The sequence below is a fragment of the Crinia signifera genome, chromosome 9 (assembly GCF_055691185.1).
Source record: "Crinia signifera chromosome 9, ASM5569118v1, whole genome shotgun sequence".
NCBI classification, from domain to species: Eukaryota; Metazoa; Chordata; class Amphibia; order Anura; family Myobatrachidae; genus Crinia; species Crinia signifera.
This window is the reverse complement of record NC_139225.1, coordinates 127150694-127170499: the sequence shown is the minus strand read 5'-3', so window position 1 is coordinate 127170499 and position 19806 is coordinate 127150694. Positions and strand designations below refer to the sequence as shown.

Sequence of the window (19806 nt, the reverse complement as noted above, 5' to 3'; positions counted from 1 at the left end):
CTGCCGCCGGCACCTGGTCACTGCTGTGAATGGTGGCACGGGCAGCTGCAGGGGAGCTCCAGCAGAGGTAAGCAAAAGGGGGGGAGGGTGACAGGTGGGGGGAGCGACGGCGGAGGTGGGGGTGCCCCTAGAGGTAGTGCACCAGTTAGAGCAGGTAGAGCACAGCTGGAGGCACCACTGACGCACACCTCCTTATAGCTATATAGTATATATAACCTTGAAAGTGGTTAACAATATTTTTACACATTTTTAGTATCTCCAAAATGTATTAAAGGGCATTTGGAGCAGTTTTCGTGAAATCAGATTATCTCCTCCCAGATGCCTCCTGTCTAATTTCTGAGCAAAAAGTTAGCATGCTTTCATTTGTCTAAATTAAGCTAATTATCTACCAATCTGTATCGTTCTCAATGTCTTTAAGAATTTTTTGCCTTTAAATTGCCTGCGTTCTATGCGTTCTATGCGTGCTGTAGACCTATCATAATTCATTTTCACCAGCAATGTATGAGAATGAAGCCTGTTCCTGGAGTATAGGGCTGTGGCTTCCATGCAGTACATCTCCTTCTGACTTCCTGCATCTCACATTCAGTTCTGTACACCGTATAAGCACCAAGAACAGGCCCACCCATAGGCCCTTATTCTGGTTGACTCGCAAAACTGTGAATTTCGCAGCCTCTCAAGTCCCCCAGATGCCGCCTGCAGGACCTCCCACCCCCCCATCGCACACCGCAATCCCCCGCACAGCTGTGAATGGATGATTTGCATAATAATCCATTCGCATCCTTGGGTGCAGGGGAAAAAAATAATTCAATGGTGGGAAATCATCGGATGGTTTCTCCAGCGCTTGCAGATCTGAGGCACCTCTGTGGTGTCCCAGATCTCAGAGCGACCTGTGCGAGAAGCCGCCCCCCACACCCCATCACTGGGCCATTACCATGGGAACCCCCATTCGCAGCCTTGCAAGTCCACCAAACCCTGCCTTCCGAATGGTGGCCTGGGAACCACCCATTCGCAAGGGCGATTCCCTTGCAGTGCCTACGAATGGATGTTACACAGCCTAGTGGGATCTACCCAGGAAGTGGGCGTGGACGTTGATGTCAGCTGGCCGCCCCGGCACTCGCGTCATTGGCGCATTTGCATGGGAATGCCCATGAAACGCTGGGCGTTACCATATGCAGATGGACCAGGCCGCCGCCACATGCCTCCTGCCCGCACATCTCGGTGCGTGTGCCCAGTGAACACCCTGTACTCTGTGGTAGCACACACCCAGCATATGCACATACGCAGAAATTACCCTGCACATGCGCATATGCCCACCATCAGACCCCTTGTGAATGAACGAATGGACCTGAATGAGGCCCTATGCCTGTGACTATATGCGAATGCTACGTTCAGCCCCGCCCCTGCATGGAAGAACACAATGGATTTAAGAATCGGTTTTTGTTGTATTTGATTTAAGATGATTGAATTAAGGAACTCAGCTGACTGCAATTCAAGGAACAGCTTACGCAGTATATAATTAGTTATATTCTCTGTATATGTTATCACTTGCTTATTGGGGGAGTTGTTGTTTTCATCATCATTAGTTGAGGGATGTACTAAATATAACGTCCTACATCTTTTCGGGTTAATATTGCTGGAATGTACCTAGAGATGCTCCAACAGCAGCTCCGGATGAGTCTTTTTCTGTAGAAGGATATCTGGGTTAAGGATCGGGTAGTCCTTTTGCAGATGTGCAGTGTGATGTGGCGGATGCGGGGTTGCTGGGAAGGGATTCGATTGGACCCCACTCAGGTGGGAATTCCAAAAATGACAGATTTTTTTGCCTACATTTCCCCGTTTTGAACATGTTTAGAACATGGAAAAGGAGAACCTGGCTGAAATTGTGGGTGAAATTTAATAGGATGAGAGATTCAAAAAGTGAGAGGATTGGTAAGGAATTTTTTTTAAAGCGGCAATCAATTACACTGCAAAATCAAACTGGTGTAAATGATTGCCGCTTAAAAAAAAAATGGAGATTTCTTACCAAATCTCTCACTTTTTGAATCTCTCATCCTATTACTTTTCACCCTGTGTCTTTTTTTTTTTTTTTGCTTAATAGGATAGCTTTGTACATTATTGTATGGCCTAACTGCAGCCTTTGGTGGGATCTTACAGCCCAGGATCACACTGCAATATGTGATCCCATCAGTGGGATGTAATACTAAGCACCCGCAGAGACGGCGGCTCTGAAAAGTGCCTGACCCTGCGATGTGCTCTGACTGTGTGGTCCACTTACCTGGAGGACTCCAGGGAAACCCTCTGCCCACCCAGCAACATGGTGAGTAGCCCATAGCTTTATAGAGCTACCTCATGATTACGAGGAAAGCCTAATATTTGCTGCTAACCCCCATAAAAAAAACGCTGCAAATATGTAAATGATTAATGGACCCCTTTGTAGTATGACATATACAGGGCATATCTGCCTACCCTCCTGCATTCTGCAGGAGACTCCCTGAAATAGCAGCAATATCCCTCTTTCCCTCATTAGTCTAGCAATCTCCCTCATTTCACCTAGCCCACATTACACTGTTAAATTTTTTGTGGAAAAAGAAATGAAAGATAGATACATTTACATTGTATCATCAGCAACATTTCCCAGCACTGTACCAAGTATAGTAGCTCTTACTAACTGCTTTGGGGCTCATCTACATTTGGATATGTTATTTTAAAAGATTCCTCTCAGAATCTCTTCATAATCTCTCCATATATAGAACTAGACACGCCCTTTGGGTGGAGCATGACAGGACCCCTTAATGGGGGCGCTTTGCAAAATTCTATTACCAACTATAATGTCCCTGAAACTAGTTTTTAAAAGTAGGAGAGTATGATACAGGGTAAACCAGCATGTTGTTGATTTCTACATGGCCTCTGTCTGCACCAGAGCTCAAAAATACTGCTGTTTGATTTATCCATTTATCTGCTCTGAACATAGTTCTGAATACACTGCGACATATGGAATCTGTTACTTGCACCTGGCTCTCCTTTCTATTGCTTTATACTGATTGCACCTGGCTCTCCTTTCTATTGCTTTATACTGATTGCACCTGGCTCTCCTTTCTATTGCTTTATACTGATTGCACCAGGCTCTCCTTTCTATTGCATTATACTACTTGCATCTTGCTCTCCTTTCTATTGCATTATACTACTTGTACCTCGCTTTGGGGCCAGCAGTGTCCCGCAGAGGGGGGGGCAGTTGGGGGACCCCTTGTTACCCGTGAATACGCACAGCATCTTTTCATGCCCCACAGCAGAAAAAGAATGGGGCGTGACCTAGCAGGAGCAGCGCGACTATAGGCCACGCCCCCTTTATGCTAGGTCACCCCAAAAAATTTCCGGCACATCTTCATCGTGCATGAGCGTCCCTCCTCCTGCCTCCTTAAAGATTGGAGGTATGTACTACTTGCACCTCACTCTCCTTTCTATTGGATTACACTACTTGCACCTCGCTCTCCTTTCTATTGCATTTTAATACTTGCATCTTGCTCTCTTTTCTATTGCATTATACTACTTGCACCTCGCTCTCCTTTCTATTGTATTTTACTACTTGCAGCTCACTCTCTTTTTTCTATTGCATTATACTACTTGCACCTCGCTCTCCTTTCTATTGCATTTTACTACTTGCATCTCGCTCTCCTTTCTATTGCATTTTACTACTTGCATCTCACTCTCCTTTCTATTGCATTACACTACTTGCACCTCACTCTCCTTTCTATTGCATTATACTACTTGCACCTCGCTCTCCTTTCTATTGCATTATACTACTTGCACCTCGCTCTCCTTTCTATTGCATTTTACTACTTGCATCTCGCTCTCCTTTCTATTGCATTTTACTACTTGCATCTCACTCTCCTTTCTATTGCATTACACTACTTGCACCTCACTCTCCTTTCTATTGCATTATACTACTTGCACCTCGCTCTCCTTTCTATTGCATTATACTACTTGCACCTCACTCTCCTTTCTATTGCATTATACTACTTGCACCTCGCTCTCCTTTCTATTGCATTTTACTACTTGCATCTCGCTCTCCTTTCTATTGCATTATACTACTTGCATCTCGCTCTCCTTTCTATTGCATTACACTACTTGCACCTCGCTCTCCTTTCTATTGCATTATACTACTTGCACCTCGCTCTCCTTTCTATTGCATTTTACTACTTGCATCTCGCTCTCCTTTCTATTGCATTACACTACTTGCACCTCGCTCTCCTTTCTATTGCATTACACTACTTGCACCTCGCTCTCCTATCTATTGCATTTTACTACTTGCATCTCCCTCTCCTTTCTATTGCATTATACTACTTGCACCTCGCTCTCCTTTTTCTTGCTGTATACTACTCGCACCTCGCTCTCCTTGCCAGGGCCGGCGCTACCCACTCAGCAGCTGCTGCAAAGCAGGGAGGCGCCATGCTTAAAAAGCGCTGTCTCCCTCCCTGCTCTGCTAAAGCTACCTCAGCCCTCACTGTCACTGCCTCCTGCATGCCGCCCGCATTGCCTGTCTGACAGCGGGCGGCAGTATGGAGAGGCTGAGCAGCTCCCTGCACCGCGCACACACTGTCCTCCTCCTGCGACCTGCCCCCTCTTCCTCATGGACACTTGCGCTGAGGCATGTAGCGCTGTCTGTGAATGCCTGGATGACATGTCATGTCCGGATCCGCCCCTACCCATTGCTCCCTGCGCCTGTCAGCTGTCAATCAAATGACGAACAGGCAGCAGCACCGCCTCCCCTTCCTTCTTTTTTCTCAGTGTGCTGTGCCAGTGCCACTGCCAGTCCTCAACACTCCGCCACCTCTATTTCCTCCCCTCTTCTTCCATCTCCTCCTTCTCTCCCCTCCTTTCCCCCTCAGTCCCGAGTGCTGCACATACTTTTTGTACTGCTTTCGGGTCGCATCGCACACACATTGCATGCATGCCGCGCGATGCGATCTAGCCCATAACGTATGCGATTCTCGCAGTGTATATGGGTACCTTTAGTGCCTGCAACATTTTGCGGTCACAGCATTGAGAGGGCGTATGCATGCATGTACATGCACCCGAGATCCTCCATAGGATCGCATGTTACATACACTCCCACAATCGGGCTGCAGCTTGTTGCAATGGCAATGTGAAATGGCGCAAAATGTATGGTTTGCAGGAGGGCGCCGGACACCCTAGCACCGGCCCTGCTCCTCGCTGTTGTGAAAGTACATCCCAGCATGCCTTGTCATAATTTAATGCATTACCTAATAGCAAAACTCTAGCAAGGCATGATGGGACTTGTAGTTTTACAACAGCTGGAGGGTCACAGGTTGGACATGGCTGCTTTATACTACAGTATACTATACTATTGCTTTATACTACTTGTACCTCGCTCCCCTTTCTATTGCATTATACTTCTTGCCAGGGGTGTATATATAATGGGCGCTGCATCCATTTTTCTAATACTTACCCTCCGGCATGCAGCAGCGGCAGGAGCATTGCTGGAATCACCGGAAAAATGGCGTGGCACACATTTTTCGTCAATCTGTGAATGCGCAGTGGAATACAATCCTGTGTATTGCTCGCTATGCTTGGCGCACTTCTTCTATATCCACTTGCATAGAAAGGTATGAAAAAACACCTGTTTTTGAAAAAAAAGAGGAAAATCTCATGTCGACCTTTCCCATGTTAACCTATTGTATGTATCGATCTTTTGACCATGTTGACCTAAGATATCAACCTTTTTCATGTGTCGACATATGGCTTGTTAACCAATAGTTGTCTACCTATTTATTGTTGACCTGCCAACCGCATCCCTGCTAGTTGTGGGCAAGTGCAAGGGAAGCATTGTCTGAGATGTACAAAGCACTAGCCAATGTAGAGTTTGAGGGCAGATAAGAACCACTTAGCCCAGTGGTTTCCAAACTGTGTGCCGTGGCACCCTGGGGTGCCTTGGGGGACTTGCAGGGGTGCCCTGGGTTGATGGTCCAGGACCAATTCAAGTTCTTTATATCCAATATAATAGTAAAATTATGGACAAAGCGAAGTACTTTTTGTCCATTACAACATAACTGATCCTAAGGATGAGATATAAACACAATTTATTTAATTTAATATTTGTTTCTGACTTTCTCAATGAGAAACCTTTAGCCTGGGGGTGCCGCTAAAAAATTTCTGATGCTTCAGGGTGCTGTGAGTCAAAAAAGTTTGGGAACCCCTGACTTGGCCCATCTAGTCTGCACCTTTTCTTACCTTATTGGCTGCTGCTGGTTATGGCACATTTGTCCTTTGAAGTAGTTTTTCTAAATCTGCTCCAAACATCATGGAAAATGGGATCCTAGTGACATAGAAACATTATTTTTTTGCATAAGGAAAATAACCAGATACCACTGTTGTCTATGCTTTAGAATACACAATGGGTTATCTACATAAGTATACTGTAATTGAGTGATGTTTGTGTTTGTGTGTGTGTGTGTGTGTGTGTGGATGTTGCACGATAACTCTAGAACGCTTTAACTAATCGTATTCAAACTTTGCACACTACCTTCTCATCTTAAGGGACAATCTAAGTTTGAAGATGGTTTAATCGGACGAGCCCTTAAGGTTGGGTATGGTAGGTGAATGGTTGGAGACTTGCTCTGGCTGCTGCAGCAGCTTCTGCCCTGCTGTACTTGGGTAGGGTAGGGGGATAGTTAGAGACTTGCTGTGGCTGCTGCAGCAGATTCTGCCCTGCTGTGGTTGGGAAGGGAAGGTGGATAGTTGGACACTTTCTCTGGCTGCTGCAGCAGCTTCTGCCCTGCTGTGGTTGGGAAGGGAAGGTGGATAGTTGGATACATGCTCTGGCTGCTGCAGCAGCTCCTGCCCTGCTGTGCTTATGAAGCAGGGCCGGACTGGCCATCTGGCACTTCTGGCAAATGCCAGAAGGGCCGATGGCCTTGTGGGCCGGTTTTGTGCATATTACTAAGGGCAGCGCGGTCATTACAGACTACAGATTACAGATTGACGTCATGACGCCGCAGCGTCATGATGCGCCAGTGTCAGAGAGCCGCGCCAGCGGGGGTAGCTGAGCCTGAGGTGCCGGCCGCGGGTGTCAGAAAATGAAAGGTCCCATGGAGGAGGCAGAGAGAGCCGTGCTCCCCGCTCTGCATCCTCTCTCTCATTTCTGCTGTCCTGCCATTCTGTGCTGCCTGTCACAGTGTGTGTATGACCTGCAGCAGCACCAGAAGCCTTACCTCCCAAGTGTCCGCACAGGCTGGCTGTAATAGCTGCGTCTGCCTGCTGCTTGATGGATTTCTCTGCTGCACGGAAGTTTTCACACTGCACTCCGATTACAAGCCCGGCCCTCCCCCTCTACAAGATGCTGCTGCTTAGAAAGATTTAACCCTCTGCCATCCTGGTTTTTACAGTAAGCTTCAAAAGTGTGTTTAATTTTTGTATGTATATGTGTGTGTGTGTGTGTGTGTGTGGGGGGGGGGGGGGTGTGGGGGGGGTAATGGGAATAATGTATTGTGTCATATTTTGTAGTGGGCATTACAGTTTGTGCCACAGTGTGTAACGGGCATTATGGTGGGTGCCATGATGTGTAGTGGGCATTATGATGTGTGCCAATGTCGAAATGTGTAATGGGCATAATGTATTGTGTTATAGTTTGTAATGGGCATTACAGTGTGTTCCACCATGTGTAATGGGAATAACTGTGTGTGCCACCATGTGTAATGGGCATTACGGTGTGTTATATAGTATGTAATGGGCATTACGGTGTGATGTATAGTATGTAATGGGCATTATGGTGTGCTGTATAGTATGTAATGGGCATTATGGTGTGTTCCATAATGTGTAATGGGCATTATGGTGTGTTCCATAATGTGTAATGCCTCCTTTTTGTGATGCCACGCCTCCTCTCCATGAGGTCACGCCCCCTTTTCGCCGCGCGGCTTCGCCGCGCAAGGGTCATGTCTGCTTCAGGTGGGCCTTGTTGCTGAAAAATGCCAGGGCCGATTTCTGATCCCAGTCCGGCCCTGTTATGAAGGGAAGGTGGATAGTTGGAGACACCCCTGGCTGCTGCAGCAGCTTCTGCCCTGGTAGGTGAATAGTTGGACACTTGCTGTGCCTGTTGCAGCAGCTCCTGCCCTGCTGTGGTTGGGAAGGGAAGGTGGATACAGTAGTTGGAGACCTGCTCTGGCTGCTGCAGCAGCTCCTGCCCTGCTGTGGTTGGGAAGGGAAGGTGGATAGTTGGAGACCTGCTCTGGCTGCTGCAGCAGCTCCTGCCCTGCTGTGGTTAGGAAGGGAAGGTGGATAGTAGGAGACATGCTCTGGCTGCTGCAGAAGCTTTTGCCCTGCTGTGATTGGGAAGGGAAGGGAAGGTGGAACAAGAATTGCATAATGCATAAGCAGAAACTTTGCCTTATAATGGAGCATCCACTGATTAAGTCCTTGTTATTCCCGCAGGTGCAGGGGAAGAGAGATCGGCATGCCATGTGTCCCGAAAAGCGTCTGACGCCCCTGTAAGTATTCCTACTCCCTGGGCCACCTCTGCTGGGAGGCAGCTCCATAATGTTGTACTTTAGCTGGATGAGGCAGTGACACCTGTATAAAACATAAGTACAGTATACTGGTATACTGGCAACAGGTCTCAGGGCTGATCAGTATTACCCAAAATATACACTCAGGCTATTTTCCATTAGAACTTTGTGGGGGGATATATATACATGGGGGGGCGGGATTATTAATATAATATTGAATAACATTACTCCATGCGGGAAGACATTGTGTTGCCACGTGGTGGAAGAAGTGTCCTACATTCCTTGCACTCAGCATGATGAGAAGAAACAGTCCACATTATGGTAACTCTCAGTGCTGTATACTATACAAGTGGTTATTACATATACAATACAGCAAGTTCTCAGTTTGATATCAATGAGCCATTGCTGTGGTGTTCCACTTGGAAACTCATCATTTAACTATTTTCCTTTCACCCACAAATATTGTGTCATTTTGTTCTTCAGCCAGTAAAAGAGAAGTTCAGCCCCCTGAAGCAGAGGTCTCCTCCCGCCGGCCGCCCCCACCTGTCCCCGGAGGAAATCAAAGACGCAGATCGAGCGGTGAGAATTTCCTTTCATTCACTAGAAGAAAGGGAAAAGGATGTTGGTCTCAGAAGTTCCAGCGAGCAGGGTCATCTCCTCCACCCCGCTTCCTGTGCTCTGTTATTAGAGGATGAGCAGCTGAGGGCTGCTACCTAATAGTACATAATGTGCATCTATGTGAGACAAGCATGGATTAAAAAATGTAACCTGTCTCTAGTTGGGAGGTCTTTTGCCTTTTTGAATTCTGTTTTCCCTGTATATTCACTGTATTGTGGCTGTTTCTAATTTATTTTTGTTTGCAGTGGTTGCTGTTAATTTCTGCTTAATTTCCTGTCTCTTCTTCTGCTATTTTCCTTTTGTTATCTTCTCCTTTCTCCCTCTGTCTTTACTTTCTTCTCTTTTCCTTCCTCTTTCCTTTATGTTTCTCCCTTTTATTTTATTAACAGTTTCTTATATAGCGCAGCAGATTCCATTACAGTTTCTTATATAGCGCAGCAGATTCCGTTACAGTGTCTTATATAGCGCAGCAGATTCCGTTACAATGGGGCAGATGTATTAACTAGCGTTAAGTGCAAAAATGCACTTAACGCTGGTTAACTGGGGGGGATTACGTCTGTCCCTAATGTATTACTAGCGCACCTAACGTGCGCTAGTGACAGCCCGCCGAGTTACGCTCGGCGGGGCTGTCCCTGCAATCCCCCCCAGGGATTAACGGCCGGGGCGATGTATTAACAGCCTTCAAGGCGTTAATTCGCCCCGGCCGCTTCGCCAGCTCAGGGCTAGCGTTGTCCTATCCCCCACTATGGGGACAACGCTAGCCCTGCGTCTGGCTTGGGCTGCGCTGGAGATCTCGCGGTTTTTGCGAGATCTCGCGCATGCCCAGTAAGCCGGGCAGGGGGGGCGACGGGGAGTGCGCATGTGCGGGGCGGCGAGGGAGCCGATAAGGAAAGCCGTTAACGCTGGGCATAACGGCTCTCCTTATCGGCTTGGGGGATGTTAATACATCTCCCCATAACAAGTGCCCGCTTCTCCTCATTATGCAGGAGAAGCGGGACTCGTTATTTCGCAAACGTAACAAGCTTAATGATACATCTGCCCCAGTGCCTTATATAGCGCAGCAGATTCCGTTACAGTCTCTTATATAGGGCAGCAGATTCCGTTACAGCGTCTTAGATAGTGCAGCAGATTCCGTTACAGTGTCTTATATAGCGCAGCAGATTCCGTTACAGTGTCTTATATAGCGCAGCAGACTCCGTTACAGTTTCTTATACAGTGCAGCAGATTCCGTTACAGTGCCTTATATAGCGCAGCAGATTCCGTTACAGTGTCTTATATAGTGCAGCAGATTCCGTTACAGCGTCTTATATAGTGCAGCAGATTCCGTTACAGTGTCTTATATAGCGCAGCAGATTCCGTTACAGTGTCTTATATAGCGCAGCAGATTCCGTTACAGTGCCTTATATAGCGCAGCAGATTCCGTAACAGTCTCTTATATAGGGCAGCAGATTCCGTTACAGCGTCTTATATAGTGCAGCAGATTCCGTTACAGTGTCTTATATAGCGCAGCAGATTCCGTTACAGTGTCTTATATAGCGCAGCAGATTCCGTTACAGTGTCTTATATAGCGCAGCAGATTCCGTTACAGTGTCTTATATAGTGCAGCAGATTCCGTTACAGTGTCTTATATAGCGCAGCAGATTCCGTTACAGCGTCTTATATAGCGCAGCAGATTCCGTTACAGCGTCTTATATAGCGCATCAGATTCCGTTACAGTTTCTTATATAGCGCAGCAGACTCCGTTACAGTTTCTTTTACAGCGCAGCAGATTCCGTTACAGTGTCTTATATAGCGCAGCAGATTCCGTTACAGTGTCTTATATAGCGCAGCAGATTCCGTTACAGCGTCTTATATAGCGCAGCAGATTCCGTTACAGTTTCTTATATAGTGCAGCAGATTCCGTTACAGCGTCTTATATAGCGCAGCAGATTCCGTTACAGTGTCTTATATAGCGCAGCAGATTCCGTTACAGTGTCTTATATAGCGCAGCAGATTCCGTTACAGTGTCTTATATAGCGCAGCAGATTCCGTTACAGTGTCTTATATAGTGCAGCAGATTCCGTTACAGTGTCTTATATAGCGCAGCAGATTCCGTTACAGCGTCTTATATAGCGCATCAGATTCCGTTACAGTTTCTTATATAGCGCAGCAGACTCCGTTACAGTTTCTTTTACAGCGCAGCAGATTCCGTTACAGTGTCTTATATAGCGCAGCAGATTCCGTTACAGTGTCTTATATAGCGCAGCAGATTCCGTTACAGCGTCTTATATAGCGCAGCAGATTCCGTTACAGTTTCTTATATAGTGCAGCAGATTCCGTTACAGCGTCTTATATAGCGCAGCAGATTCCGTTACAGTGTCTTATATAGCGCAGCAGATTCCGTTACAGTGTCTTATATAGCGCAGCAGATTCCGTTACAGTGTCTTATATAGCGCAGCAGATTCCGTTACAGTGTCTTATATAGTGCAGCAGATTCCGTTACAGTGTCTTATATAGCGCAGCAGATTCCGTTACAGCGTCTTATATAGCGCAGCAGATTCCGTTACAGTTTCTTATATAGCGCAGCAGACTCCGTTACAGTTTCTTATACAGCGCAGCAGATTCCGTTACAGTGTCTTATATAGCGCAGCAGACTCCGTTACAGTTTCTTATATAGCGCAGCAGATTCCATTACAGTGCCTTATATAGCGCAGCAGATTCCGTTACAGTGTCTTATATAGCGCAGCAGATTCCGTTACAGCGTCTTATATAGCGCAGCAGATTCCGTTGCGCTTTACAATTGTAAACAAAGATAAAACAAACTGGGTAACAACAGACAGACTTGGGGGTAGAAGGGCCCTGCTGCAAGCTTACAATCTATAGGGACATATGAGGGGAACACAAGGACAGGCATCAGTAATAGCATAGCAGTCCCACCAAGTTACAGGTTGGGAAGGGAAGCTATATAATACATAAGTGCCTCTGAGGGTTATGTGTGTGGTACCTAAACATGATAGGCTTGCCTGAAGAGGTGAGTTTTCAGGGAACGCTTGAAAGTTTGGAGGCTAGTGGAGAGTCTTATTGTGCCTGGAAGGGCATTCCATAGGATGGGTGCAGCCTGATGAAAGTCCTGTAATAGTGAATGGGAGCTAGTGATCTGTGCAGAAGAGAGACGCAGATCTTGTGCAGAGCGGAGTGGTCGAGATGGGAGATATATTGTGATAAGTGCAGAGATATAAGCTGGTGCAGTATGGGTAATAGCTTTATATGCTAGAAGTGTTTTATATTGGATACGGTAATATACAGGCAACCAATGGAGGGACTGGCAGAGCGAATCAGCAGACGATGAGCGTCTTGCAAGGAAGATCAGCCTAGCAGCAACATTTTTGTTACCTTTATGTTGGATCGTCCACACATAGCAAACCTACTAGTGGCATGAGTTGGAGGTGTATAGGTATTATGTCAGGGGACGGTCTCACAAATGCTAGGCCCTCTGGGAAATACGTCAGCTCTCAGGTTTGCTTTTATGAGAATAATATTTTTGATAATGCAATTATAATGCCATCATTTATATGATGGAAAATGTTCATAGGTCATTCATAGCAATACACCTTTCTCCTTTTTGCTTGAACCATTCATAGCAATACAGTCCAATAGGAAAATTGGCTGCGTAATTGCACAGAAAATGTGACTTCACATATTGTGGATTAGTAGGTTCCATAAATGGACTGAATTGCAGTTTCACCGCACCTGGAGGACAGACATGTCTGGGAGACACTTTCACATTGTTTAAAATTACTCCTTGAATCCAGGCCTCAGGAATATGGTGCATGTTAAGCGAGCACTTAGCCTATACCCTAATATCAGGCCTCAGGAATATGGTGCATGTTAAGCGAGCAGTTGGCCTATACCCTAATATCAGGCCTCAGGAATATGGTGCATGTTAAGCGAGCAGTTGGCCTATACCCTAATATCAGGCCTCAGGAATATGGTGCATGATAAGCGAGCACTTGGCCTATACCCTAATATCAGGCCCAGGTCATTGTTTTAATTATTATTACACAGTGGGGGATGGCCTCATGCCTACCAAAATAAAGCCCCTCTGATATTTCCATACCCCTACCTCAAAATGTTCACTTCGACCACTGTGTGCATGCAGGGCCGGCAACAGAAATCTTGGGGCCCTATACAATAATATTTCTGGGGCCCCCCACCTAATTTCAAATCAATACAACCCTCTTCTGCATGAGCCTCATTGAACCGTTCACTGCTCCAGATCCTGCTTTCAGGTGCGGACTTCATGGCCGTGCGTCTGCGGCCCCAGGCCGTGTGCACACACAGAGTAGATGGCTCTGAGTGCCAAGTGGCAGGGCACAAACAGGAGATGGCAGTGGCACACAGTGAGTCACACTCAGCCGCACACAGATGGTACACAGTAGATGGCTGGGACGCGAGGGTCACTGACAGGCCAGGTGGTGCAGGCGCTGGTCATGCCGGGGCATGGAAGCTCTGGGGCCCTCCAGATTGCTGGGGCCCGTCACACTTGTCCCCCTTGACCCCCCCTGTTGCCGGCCCTGTGTGTATGTATTGGGGATATATGGTAGAATCTGCCATCTCGGTTAGGCAATGAAGTTTCCCTAGAGGAGCCATTTTGTTGGAGGATGTGCAGTAGTTGTTGCATACTGTATTTAGGCAAATACAGTGTAATTGAAGAGAGAACCTTATCAGGTTGAACAGATAATTGGTTTAATCAAAACCATCTCTAATCTCTGTTCCTTTGGGCTGATGGAAGCGGCGTTCTGGGGTATAGTAAAGTTTGAAAACCACTGTAACTTGTCATACACACTCATTAATAGACGTCCCTAATCGTCATGCCCAATTCCTGTTACTCAGAACTGTCAGCTCTAGCTGCAGGCATTATATCAACATAAGTTTACTTTCCTGTGGATAGAATTCTGGAAACTTTCTGTCCAACTCACTTATGAGGCTCGCTAGAGTGACCCCTACTCATTTCCTGCAAATCCAAAATAGCAGCCAGCTTCAATGTACCCATCGTCCGGTTCCATGGTCTGGTTTAAAATAATTTATTTAAAGGGAAACAGGTCAGCTGACTCTAATGTATGGGGACTTATAGGGCTGTATTTAGAGGTAGACACAAATCATTTACGGCTGCGATTTCTACCAGTTTCTCAAGTGCAAAAAGCCTCATAGATGATATGGTATGGCCAATGCAGCCTTATAGATGATATGGTATGGCCGGTGCAGCCTCATAGATGATATGGTATGGCCGGTGCAGCCTCATAGATGATATGGTATGGCCGGTGCAGCCTCATAGATGATATAGTATGGCCAATGCAGCCTCATAGATGATATGGTATGGCCGGTGCAGCCTCATAGATGATATGGTATGGCCGGTGCAGCCTCATAGATGATATGGTATGGCCGGTGCAGCCTCATAGATGATATGGTATGGCCGGTGCAGCCTCATAGATGATATGGTATGGCCAATGCAGCCTCATAGATGATATGGTGTGGCCAATGCAGCCTCATAGATGATATGGTGTGGCCGGTGCAGCCTCATAGATGATATGGTATGGCCAATGCAGCCTCATAGATTATATGGTATCGCCGTTGCAGCCTCATAGATGATATGGTATGGCTGGTGCAGCCTCATAGATGATACAGTATGGTATGGCCGGTGCAGCCTCATAGATGATATGGTGTGGCCGGTGCAGCCTCATAGATGATATGGTGTGGCCGGTGCAGCCTCATAGATGATATGGTGTGGCCGGTGCAGCCTCATAGATGATATGGTATTGCCGGTGCAGCCTCATAGATGATATGGTGTGGCCGGTGCAGCCTCATAGATGATATGGTATGGCCGGTGCAGCCTCATAGATGATATGGTATGGCTGGTGCAGTCTCATAGATGATATGGTGTGGCCGGTGCAGCCTCATAGATGATATGGTATGGCCGGTGCAGCCTCATAGATTATATGGTATCGCTGGTGCAGCCTCATAGATGATATGGTATGACCGGTGCAGCCTCATAGATGGTATGGTATGGCTGGTGCAGCCTCATAGATGATATGGTGTGGCCGGTGCAGCCTCATAGATGATATGGTATTGCCGGTGCAGCCTCATAGATGATATGGTGTGGCCGGTGCAGCCTCATAGATGATATGGTATGGCCGGTGCAGCCTCATAGATGATATGGTATGGCTGGTGCAGTCTCATAGATGATATGGTGTGGCCGGTGCAGCCTCATAGATGATATGGTATGGCCGGTGCAGCCTCATAGATTATATGGTATCGCTGGTGCAGCCTCATAGATGATATGGTATGGCTGGTGCAGCCTCATAGATGATATGGTATGGCTGGTGCAGCCTCATAGATGATATGGATGGTGTAGCCTCATAGATGATATGGTATGGCCGGTGCAGCTTCAAAGATGATATGATATGGTTGGTGCAGCTTCAGAAATGATATGGTATGGCTGGTGCAGCCTCAAAGATGATATGGCTGCTGTAGCCTCATAGATGATATGGTATGGCCGGTGCAGCCTTAAAGATGATATGGCTTTAAGGCTGCACCGGCCATACCATATCATCTATATAAAGATGATATGGCTTGACTGTAAACAGGGCCCAGGTTGGAAGAGGCGTGGCCACGGCAAGGCGGGAGTGAGTGAGTGTGTGGGGAGAGCTCCCTGAATGTAACATCCGTACAATACTGGAGACCGGCCGAAAGAGTGACCTGAGCCCCGCAATTGGGCTCCAGGAGTGAGTACCTGCGTACCTGTGTAGCGTCTGTGCCCTCCTGTTTATTGGACAGTCTAGCGGGTGGCCCGGGACTTTGGGCTGTACGGGGAAGCTTGGAGCTGGGAGCGAGATCTCGCGTGGATTGCACACGTCATCAGGAGGCGCGAAGAGACGCTGAAGTACTCAGCGGTATCCAGGCGGCTGCGGCGGTGCACGTGCAGGTTGCCCGGACGGGTGAGAGTAAAGTGAGTGGGAGAGAAGGGATTTCGATCGCTGACTCCGCGAAACTGAAGTAAGGAAAACACTTAGAAGGACCGCAACGGAGTGGTGAGATACATAACTAAAAAACTCTGGCTGAGTGCACTAAGTGCTTTAATCAACTCGGTACGGTCTGGGCAGGGGCCCCGCGTGGTTATACCGGCAGCAGTGATGCCAAATGCTGGATCATTCAGGCAGTGATACGGCTGGGGTGGAACTGTATTTTTCCTGTATGCCCTATGAATTATACCTGTTGGGTAAATTCCGACGAACTAAGACCCTCTCTCCTTTCTTTTCTCTCTCTCCCCCGTACCCTATTGGCAGAAAAAGCCGCAAAAATATACAGTACAGTGTGCTCTGATTATAAGAAGGATATATTTATTAAGAAGCTCGGACTGAACATCTTTTGTGATTATTAGTCAGAGACAGTGGTATCAGTCGACATGGGCAAAAGTGGTAACACTGCAGCTGCGGCGCGCCTGGAAAGATTTGCACGCTCCCAGACTAATAATGGTGGGCAAACGCCACAATCAACACCCCAGTCAACTCCCCAAAGCTCCCCCGCAAAGAGCTCTACCCAGCAATCCCCTGAAATTACACGTCAACAACTTTTGGATGCTATCCACGGCTGTGAGCTAAGGCTGTCAGAAAAGATTGTCAGCATCCAGCAAGATATAGGCGGGCTCAAAAACGATATACAAGAAATTAAATCCCAGATGAAAGAGGCTGAGCAGCGCATCTCAAATATCGAGGACTGTAATAAGTCACTACTGGAAAAGGTCAACGCAGTGTCAACCCAAATGCAGCTCTTAAAAGATAAAATATCTGACATGGAAGGGCGACTGCGCAGGAACAATGTTCGGCTGGTGGGATTACCGGAAAGGGAAGAAGGGGTTGAGGTTGCTTTATTTTTGGAGAAATGGTTAAAGGACAAATTGGGTCTGGACTCATTTTCTAGATTCTTTACTATCGAGAGAGCTCATAGAGTTCCAATGAGGCCTCCCCCCCCCGGAGCCCCCCCGCGAACGTTGATTATGAAATTTTTACATTTCCAGGATCGGGACATGGTGCTTCGTCTAGCTAGAACAAAGGGCCCATTGGAGCATAATGGGAATAGAATTTCGCTGTTCCCGGATTTTGCTCTGGAAATACAAAAAGAGCGAGCAAAATTCTTAGAAATTAAGAAGAGACTCCGGGAAAAGGGAGTTAAATACTCCATGGTGTTCCCTGCAAAACTAAGAATTGTCACAGACACTGGCACGGTCTTTTTCCAATCAGCCAATGAAGCCGGAGACTGGCTTGATAAACGGGCACCAGGCTCTAAACAAATGGGTCAAAATGCTGAATAAATTGTTTAGGTATATTAAGATTATGATTGTAGTTCAGGGAGCTCACCGCCTGATGGTGTGCTAAAATTAGAAGCCTCGAGGGGTTAGTAGTAGATAGGGGATCGGGACAGAAGTATGCCAGGGGTATAGAGGTATACAGGGTGGAGGGAGGCGGGATGGGGGGGATGGGGGTTGTATTCTATGTAATGTGTTGTCTTGTTTCTTTTGTCAATTGCTTGGTATGCTATTTAGCAGTCTATCCTCCTATTCCAGCCCAGATTTGGGGTAATTACTTATGTGGAGATAATACATACTCACAATGTTTCAAGTATAAGTCAATGCTAACCAGCTCAATAGGGGTATTAAGAGAAGTAGGCGTTGGTATTTGTAGTAATATGAAACTGGTTTATGCAATATGTTTTTTTCTTGTTTTTTTTTTTTTTTTGTGAATATTGGTATTTGTTGGCCCACTTTTCTAGAAGTTGCATTCGAGTTGGAGAGAAGGTATAAATTAATTAATTAAGCATGGTTGTAATTATGTCATGGAATGTAAGGGGGATGAATAATAAAATAAAAAGGTCCCTAATAATGCGACAAGTAAAACAGTATAATGCGGATGTTACCTGCTTGGTTGAAACACACCTTGCAGGCTCCTCTTTGTTAAGTCTTAAAAAACCCTGGACTGGATGGGTATACCATGCCCCATTCACAAATAGCTCTAGAGGGGTGTCAATTTTAATTAAGAGATCTCTCCCATTTGAGTGCAACCGAAAGAAGATTGATTCTCAGGGGCGGTATATTTTTTTGGACTGTAAGATTCATTCCTATCATGTGTTGTTAATGGCCATATACATTCCTCCACCCTTCTCTTATGAGATTTTGAAATCTGCAATTGAATTCTCTGCGGATTCTCCAGATACTGCGGTGATCTGTATTGGCGACTATAATAATATAATTGATGTACAAGCTGATAGATGGAGTAGGTCAGCTATAAGTGGTAGCCGAAATAATAAAGGCTTTGGTGAATTCATTAAAAATTTGGGGTGGGTGGATCCATGGAGGGTTAGAAATCCCACTAAAACACAATTTTCTTGCTTCTCAGCCTCTTTTCAAAGTTTTTCTAGAATTGATTTGGTGTTAATTTCGGATACTCTCCTACCTAATGTTGTAGATGTAACATATAAAAATAGAGGGATTTCCGATCATTCCCCAGTGATCCTGGAATTGACTGACCAGAGAAGGGAAGGTAATTCATTTTGGAAATTTGATACAAGATGGTTAGAAAAATTGGACACCACTCTCGAAGGTCAGTGGCAGGAATACTGGGAAATGAATAGAGGAACGGCCCCAACCGGGATGGTATGGGACTGTTTCAAAGCCTATATAAGGGGCAGTTTAAGGAGGGGAGTATCTGAAGCAAGAAGAATTAGTAAAGAGAAAGTTGTGGCGTTGGAACAGGAATGTGAGAATCTTGAGAGACGCTATCTTGATAAGGGCAGTGAGGATTTAAAAAAAAAATGGTTAGAGGCCCAAGAGAATTGGGTGGCATGCGTGAAAGAGGAAAATGCAAAGATGTCCCTACACAGTTCCCAGATTAGATATGCCACGGCTGACAGATCGGGGAAACTCTTAGCTAAAATAGCCCAATCTGATAACCCCCCTAATGTAATAGCGAGGATAACAGATAGGAGTGGGGCTGAGGTAAGCGAAAATAAAGAGATGTTGGAGGTATTTAGAGGATATTTCGCTGAACTATACGAGTCCAGATCTAGGCATAATCAGAGTGATATCTGTGATTTTTTGAAAAAGATTAAGTTACCAAAACTGGGTGTAGAGGATATGCTCGAGCTTGAGGCCCCCTTGAACTTGACGGAAATAAAAGTAGCAATCGCCTCATTGCCTAATGGAAAGGCTCCCGGGATCGATGGCATCCCCGCTGAGATTTTTAAAAAACATACGGAACTAATGGCTCCACTACTCCTGGAAATATTCAATAATAGCTTTGATGCGGACAAACTCCCTCTATCTATGATGGAAGCAAAAATAGTAGTTCTTCTTAAGGCACAAAAAGATCCGGTGCAGCTAGACTCCTACCGCCCTATTTCTCTTATAGCTACAGAGGCTAAGATTCTTGCTAAAATTTTTTCAAATAGGTTGAATAAACATATTGGGAAATTAATCCACCCGGACCAAACAGGTTTTATGCCTGGCAAATCAACCTCATCCAATATTCGCAAGATGTTGCTGCAAACACAGGCTGCACATCTGGCCTATCCCCTCCCGGTGGTGATGTCCCTCGACGCGGTCAAGGCGTTTGACGCGGTCGAGTGGCATTACCTCTGG

At 46.3% G+C, this 19806-nt stretch overlaps 1 protein-coding gene across 1 annotated transcript in view; it reads left to right on the top strand.

The window, feature by feature from the left end:
• Positions 1-19806, top strand: part of PRX (periaxin) — a 64719-nt gene that overhangs the window by 26863 nt on the left and 18050 nt on the right. Inside the window, exons 2-3 of the mRNA XM_083159713.1 lie at positions 8446-8501; positions 9003-9098. The gene's annotated coding sequence lies outside the window, so the exon portion shown is untranslated. The remainder of the gene's footprint in view (positions 1-8445; positions 8502-9002; positions 9099-19806) is intronic.